This window comes from Leopardus geoffroyi, chromosome C3 (genome assembly GCF_018350155.1).
Source record: "Leopardus geoffroyi isolate Oge1 chromosome C3, O.geoffroyi_Oge1_pat1.0, whole genome shotgun sequence".
In the NCBI taxonomy this organism is placed as follows: Eukaryota; Metazoa; Chordata; class Mammalia; order Carnivora; family Felidae; genus Leopardus; species Leopardus geoffroyi.
The window spans coordinates 151,578,490-151,586,630 of NC_059338.1; the positions used below are offsets into that span (position 1 = coordinate 151,578,490).

Genomic DNA, 8,141 nt, shown 5'->3' on the forward strand with positions numbered 1-8,141 from the left:
TGCAAAGAACATTGGGCCACCGGGCGAGTGCACACCTACGGGGCCTGGAACTGCAGAGGCGGTCACCGTCCCTGCGCCCATCACGGGAAGTTTGACTGGGAAAGAGTGTAAAGTGGGTCCCCCGAAGGTGGAGGGTTCTGACAAACAGGAGGTGGGGACAGGGCCCTTCTGGCGAGGCAACTGAAACGACGGCAAGAAAGTCTCGGCCGTGTGTTCTCCTGCTGTCCCGTCTGGCTCCTGATGCGGCTGATGTGCGCCTTCCGTCATGGACGGGAGGGGAAGAACACGGGGTTGGGAGGGCCGAGATGCCACGGCGTGAAGCTACAATAACTTGATGGGAAACTCTGGCACGGGCTGTGGTCCCACGTCCTTCTCAGGAAAGCTCCAGAGTCAGAGAGCTGCTCGTGAAGACCGAAGGGCCTACCACGCCTACCATGCAGCCGAGCACTGGGAGCACTCCCTAGGCTGAGGAAGCCTGAGTTCATCCAATTGAAGACATGGGAGCTTGACTACTATGAGTTTTATTTCCCAGGCAGGTGCCTGATTACTTCGCTGCCTAAGCCAGTGTTCGAAAGCCCTGTCTTTTGAACTGACAGTCTTCAGCAAAATGAACAAGATGGTGTTTGGACCTCTTGACTTGCGAACGTCTTAAGTAGCTGGTTCCTCACACTCTTTGCGTAGGGTCTTTAACGTGGCAGTCCCTGGGTCCCTAGACTTGGTATTAAACATGATGAGTTTCACCCAGCACGAGGTTACTGTCACCTGGGCAGTGGAGAGGTATGGAGAGGTATGAAATAATGAAGGCTCCAGAGCCAGCAGACTTTTGGTCTCTTGTCTGGTCTTGCTCGCGCTGCTCTTCCTGATAAAATTCGAGTTGTGTCTCCTTCCAGTCCTCAATGAGTAGTCTCGTCGATGATTCGGACAAAAACAAAATTCTCTCCAAGCTTCTGAACAACTGTCGATGCTTCCTTTATAAATGTGACGCTTAAACACACAAGCAAAGCTCCAATTTTGCGTGACTATGATTTTCTAACGTTGGGGATGATAGTGGTTTGAGAGGGAGACATTAGAAAGTCTAGTTAGGATAATAATATTTGCACTGAGAGAATATAAAGGAAAAAAAACTTGTTTTTACTTTGTATTCTTTTACCCTGTTTTCTCACAGATCAGTTATAATCAAGCTAAAAGAGCATAATTCAAGTCTGAGAGACTAGCTTCTGGGCCCCTGGCAGAATATGTTAGCCTGAATATGTGTAAGTGACCACAAATACAGTCGCTCCCAAAAGCTGAACAAATACTTAATGTGAAGTATGATTTGTATGTTGCTGCCCGGCTAGGCAAGTGCTCATTTTCTCACCTGAATTCGCCTAATTCTAAGGTCTATTAACTAACATGTGACTCTTTCATAAAGATAGGCAATCAAAGAGAAATGTCAAATAGGATATTGCACAGAGGAGTCTAGAATGCCGGAGAGGCGACTGGCCTGCAGATAAAACTCAGAGAATCAGCACGTAAATGACACGTAATGCCAAGATCCAGAATGAAATCTCTCCAGCGTATAAATGTAGAAAGCAAAGACAAGATATATTTATTAATTTCCTTTCCTTAAATGCTGTTAATGTATGAATTTGGGAAGGTACTTAAGACCGATGGCGATAAGGAAAAATACAAAACAAAGAGATCTAGCTCTGTAAATGATGTCCATCCATTACTTTCACATGACATCATCGATTTCTCGTTAGGGTGAGCGGATCACTCCACCAATTTTTCAGTATACCATAAACTTTGGAAAGGTCTGAAATTTGGGAAGGAGTATAGCGGCTACACAATATCCTGTCCTTAGATCAGAAGGGTGATGTGACATAAAATATATAATAAAAAATGCCTTCACTGTACTATTTTCAGCAAACCACCATGTGCGTTAGTCTGACATTTGCAAATCTAGGCTTAGTGATTTCTCCCTCTTAGAGGAGCATTTAGATAGTGAAAAGGCTGGATTGGAGACAGATGTTCAAGTTAACCTTGAAGAAGGGAGATGACTGCAACCTTTGTATCCCCATGTCAAGACATCTCAATCTAACACCAAACATGCAAACGACTCACCTTTTGATTAAATCTCTTAAAGAGCAGAAAAGCAAACGTATGTGAAGGTACACAGCTGGGTCTGGGACGTGATAAGTATTCAAGACTTCGCTCTTTTTTGGGTTTTGTTGTCGTTGTTGCTTCAAAACAAATGTTCTGGTGACATTAACATCAACAGTGTCGAGATGTCAGAAGATTTTATCATAGACACTACACAAAGGTATTTGTGTAATGCTGTGTGAGCATTAAAGGCTCAGTGGTCTTCCCGGGTGAAGAGTTAGCTATTTAATCTTTCCTTCATTTTTAAATAAATTAAATAACAAGTAGTATACTTAGTACTAAAATAGTCTTTGAGGTTGAAAGAACAGAAATCTCATACATTTATACTATTTTTAATGTTTATTGTGTGCGTGTCATTGGTTAATATAAATTAAATAAAAACACACTTTGGGATCAACTCACTAAATATGACCACCATTGTCTCTGTTACGCTTGTCTTTGGTTCAAAGAATTTTCAAGAACGTACATACAAATGGGAGATGTTAGATGTGAGCTTCTTAGCAACATGTTCATTTAGGACAAACGAGAACCTCACCCCAGAGAATATTGGTAGAACCTGTATGTGGGCCGTAGCAGATAATGATGGTAAGGATGTTAGCATCAAGGCTTTTGGTCTCATGTCATTTCAAACTAAGAGGACAATATGAATGAAATAATGAAAAAAAATGTTATCGGGTGTCACAAAAACTGATTCTGTGTCTATTTTGTTGGAAGTCATTTTTTAAATGACATTTAAATAAGGCCAGATGAATTATGAATGGAATCATTTCAGGAAATCAGAACCCTCCCTGAAAATAATATAAACTCATTATTAAAACTTAATTATAGCTAAAACCATAATAAGTTTTTGAACAACAAGGGTACAAATGTGTAAGATAGAGAAAAACAAACAGCCCTGTGGCCTTGGAACATAATTTGCATTCGATAACAATTTTTAATGCATACCAAACACCTAGAAGTGTGCAAAGAATAAAGTAGCTAATAACTAGATATTAATTGAATGCAAGAATGAGTATATTAAAGAGGAAGTTTTATATGAGTAATACTTTTGAGAATCCACAGCTTTTATTTTCTGTCTGATCTTTTTTCCAGATATGATTCAAAAGCTTGAGACCAAAAACGTGTGTGCATAGAAAACACTTTTCAGTCCTCACTCATAGTGATGTGAACAAAAGCATTCAATGTCAAAGTCTAAATATTTCTTTTAATTACTGACTTGTAGTTTGAGCCTTTAAAAAAATAAGTAGTGAACTGTTACAGCTCTTTTAGAATTTGTCTAGCAGGTTTTCCGGTCTTACTGGAAGACTCCTGCCTGCCCCCCCCCCCCCCATGAAAAAATAAAAATTAAAAAAAAAATAATAAGTAGTGAAAACAAATCTTTTCTAGATTCCAATAAATATCAGAGGACTTTTTCCACTTTTCGGTGGCAAACTATATAACCCTCATTTTATTATCTTATTCTGTGCTGCTTATTTAGAGAACTGAACAGACACAAGGTGATGGAATTAGCCACATGTGCGATCCAATGGACACAGCCTTTTCCTAGCTGAGTATTGTTGAACGAAGTACTCATACCCTAACCACATCACAGGGTTCCTTGAAGAATAAGAATTGCATCTGACACAGGGTCGATTCTCCAAAACCTGGAAGCCACTACTGGTAATTCAAAGGTAAGCATTTCTGCACAAGCCTCTGTAGAATGGTTGTCAACTCCAGAAATGCTTGCCACAAACATTATGAAAACCTTGGATGTGTAAGATTATATATACATATACAAGCTCAATTGTACACTGGGTGATTGAAAGTAATGGGATTCATTCCACAGAAACCTGTAAAATAGCAAAGCTCAGCCAAAGAGAACTTTTTCTAAGGGATATTAATTCACTCTTCAGACAGGCTAAAGGTGGCTAATAACCTACCAAGAGATAATAGAAAGACAAAGCAGCCACTGGTTACCTAAGAAATGAAATCAGAAGTAAATTACTCATAGAGTGCTTGTGGATGCTTTCTTTTTTAACAGGAAGAATGCATTTTGTCAGCATGAGATGACCATGAGTAATATAAAGACCAAACTTTCTAATGCTGTGTAACAAATTACCATACACTAAGTACCTTAAAATAGCACACACACCGTTTTCTTAGTTCTGTGGGTTAGGGGTCCAGCACATTACACAGTAGGAGTGGGTCCTCTGCTCAAGGCCTCAAGGCACCAGATGACTATGCCTTCCTCCAGAGGCCCAACTAGAGAAGGATCTACTTCCAAGATCCCTCAGGTTGCTGGAGAAATGATTTCCTTGTGCCTGGAGGGCCCAAATCCCATTGTCTTGTTAGCTCTTGGCCAGGGACTGCCCTTAGTTCTGAAAGGCCAATCCATGCACCCTGTCGTGCATCTGACTTCAGGAAGACCCAGTATCTTTTTTTCTTTTTCTTTCAAAATTTTTTGACGTTTATTCACTTTTGAGAGACAGAGAGAGACAGAGCTCAAGTGGGGGTGGCGCAGAGAGAGAGGGAGACAGAATCTGAAGCAGGATCCAGGCTCTGAGCTGTCAGCGCAGAGCCTGACATGGGGCTCAAACTCACGAACCAGGAGATCATGACCTGAGCTGAAGTTAGATGCTTAACCGACTGAGCCCCCCAGGCGCCCCAACCCAGTATCTTCTAATTAGGGCAGCACTGCCTGCACAATCTCCCTTTTGACTAACACAAAGTCAACAAAATAGTAACCTAGTCGTGAGCGTGATATCCCATCACAGTCATAGTTCTGCTCACACTCAAGGGGAAAGAATGTTATGGAGAGTACATGCCACAGGCAGCAATCTTGGGGGCAATCCTGGAATTCTCCCTATCACAGGAAGGGAAGACATAAGGAGAGCCTTCATGGGGTATGGAATTCTAGACACGGAAAAAAATCCCTTTGTTTCTTCATGCATGAATTGAAAACCCAGCCATACAGGGAAAAGATACCATACCGGAAAGAACATCACATTAGATGAAGAATAATATGTATACTTTATTGATTAGTTTAAATGGATACTTAAAGATTATATTATGTCAAGAAATTATCTTCTCTGCCACTTCCAAATGTGGATTGCTATAGTCTGAACGTTTGGGTTTCCTCGACATTCAAATGTTGAAATTGCAGCCTGCTGAGTATTAGGAATTATGGCCTTTGGCGGGGGTGCCTCAGTAATGAAGGTAGAACCATGAGATCTACCACGAGATCTATCATGAGATCTACCACGTGGGCATGCAGCCAGAAGTCTGCGACCTGGGCCCTTCCCTGACCATGGAGGCACCCTGATCTTGGACTTCCAGCCTCCAGAACCGTGATAAATAAATTTGTGTTCTTTACAAGCTACCCACTGCTCTAGCATCCCAAATGGACTAAGACAGGCATTCTTTCTGAGTATTTAGTTACCATCATTGAGCAATATGAGTTGATGTAATATTCCCTGTTGACCTCTGTCTTGAAAATACTGCATATTTACCTTCAGATTGATCCCTAATTTTTAAATTGGCTCCATTTAATCACGAGTAACTTTTCATAAGTGGGTTACATCAGAAACTATTCTTTGTATTTCCATTAAAAATTTTGATAACCGCATAATAGAAATTGAAATTAAATCAATGATTGTAAGACTTGCTTCCCAACGGCTGTTTTTGCAAGATCAGTTACAAGCATGTGACAGCACTGTCCTGTGGATGATATTATAGCAACATTAGAGTCATGCACAAATATCTGATATTGAGTGTGATTTTATAACCTGATCTCTTCATTTCTTTTAAGCACTATGTTAACCTTAATTAAAGTGATAAAATGGCCCAATTCTTGTTCTTCTTTAAAGTATTCTATGCCTCAGAGTGAATAAACCAACCAAACCCCTGGGAGTCAGTCTGAGAAGTCGAGCGGGGTAGGGACTCCCAAATCTGACAGAGCTGGGTTCCACTGACCATTCTGTTTTTTTTTTAGGTATATGACTACCCACAAGTTTTCAATGCTTCTCTGCTTCTGTATCCTTATCAATCAGTAAGTGTTGGTAAAATCAGGGATATTAGAAGATTTATGTCACAGTCTTGTTATTCAGATAAAGCTTATAAAACATGTCAAGCATCCATCAAATGCCAACTATCACTCTTGCTATTACTAGCATCAGAAATAAAAATATGTTTTAAAGTAGGTTTGAGATTTTTTTATTTCTTATTTTTTACTTTTTTTTAATATGAAATTTATTGTCAAATTGGTTTCCATACAACACCCAGTGCTCATCCCAACAGGTGCCCTCCTGTTGTATGAGGGCATCACCCATCCACCCCTCCCTCCCACCCCCCATAAACCCTCAGTTTGTTCTCAGTTTTTAAGAGTCTCTTATGTTTTGGCTCCCTCTCTCTCTAACCATTTTTTTTTCCTTTCCCTCCCCCATGGTCTTCCGTTAAGTTTCTCAGGATCCACATAGGAGTGAAAACATATGGAATCTGTCCTTCTCTGTATGGCTTTTTTTTAAATAAATTGACTTCAAATTCTGTTTTTATTTTTAAAAAAGCATTGGCCTTTTTTTGTTATATATTATTTTACCTGATCTGATTACTACTGTATTTCTGTCTGACATTTACCCTTTGTCTTAATCTGTTTTTACTTGTCAGGAAGTGTGCTAATTATAGTTAAATATGGACAAATGACGTATAAACACAAAACAGCATTTACTGCTTCAGTCAGTTGTCTCGAGGATAAAAGTTTTAAATAAAACTTTTCTTGTCTTGACAAGTTGAAATCACAATAATTTCATTTTCTGTTACATCACTTGATATAACTCCCTTTCCAAAAGAAGAAAAATCTTCTTCCTGAATAATTTATATGCCCCATTTGTTTTCTAGAAATCAATTGTCAAATTCAAGGTAGGTGCTTACATTTAATTTTAAGTAATAATAATGACAATAAATAAAATAGATCAGGACAAATAAATATACGCTTATATAACCCCACAGTGATTTAGTTCACAAATTAATATTACTGACAACAAGTCATGTGTAAAGTTAAGAATTATAATATCACACTATTTTGTTTACCTCAGTGTTTCAGAGTTTCACAAGCTTGGAGCTGAATTTTGAGCCTCCAAGGATGCAGTTTTTTGTGTTTATTCATTTATCTATACTAACCTTACCCTAGACTTCATCTCAGTTCCCTATTTTTTTCCATTGCAATTTATTTATGTCTTTTTACTTTTCTTATATTTTATTAATATTACTAATGGTCAGTCTAATCCCTTTGGTGAAGAAATTATTTAGATATCACCCTTCACTTATAAATAGGCAGAAATAATAACTAATACAGTAGGCAGAAATGTTCATGAATAAAAACAAAAACAAAGCAAAACTATTTCTGTTTCACAGCACAGATAATAATTTACATTTTAAAATGACTAGAAACAAATATGAAATGAAAAGATGTTTCATTGTATAAATTAGAACTCTTGGATGCTTGAAAATACCAAAACCTAAAATAACTGTCAAAAAGGGTCTGCATTATTAATCTTCAGATGACTGGAACATTTCAGTAGTGGCCCTGATTTCAAACATATTTCAATGTCTCAAAAATCCTTGAGGTATGATTGTGTGTGTGTGTGTGTGTGTGTGTGTGTGTGTGTGTAAGCGTGCTTGTGTGTTTGGAGGAGAAAGTGAATATTGAAGACCCACATGCAAACAAAAATACCTTTATAGGAAAAAAAGGTACTTCTTCTTTGAATGCTATTAAATAATTCAGAAAAAAATTCCAGTCAATCTGTTACGGGAGTACTGGTCACTCTAGTGGGGTAGGAGGAATTTGGGTATGATGATTGATCAGGATGGGCAATGGGTCTGTCCTGTGGTAGAAAGGTAAGAGGGCATGGAACATAGGATGTGGAAAATGTGATGGCCCACCTGCCGTGTAGATGGCCCACCTGCTGTGTAGACCGGAGCAAGTCTGGCACCCAAAGGACACAGGAGTACTAGAGACGGCCGCC

At 39.1% G+C, this 8,141-nt stretch overlaps 1 non-coding gene across 1 annotated transcript; it reads left to right on the plus strand.

Annotated features, from left to right (window-relative positions):
* Positions 1 to 3,391: 3,391 nt before the first annotated feature.
* LOC123587093 lies at positions 3,392 to 3,452 on the plus strand. Its single transcript, XR_006707149.1, has one exon. It is a non-coding gene; the product is annotated as a U7 small nuclear RNA (small nuclear RNA).
* Positions 3,453 to 8,141: the final 4,689 nt, after the last annotated feature.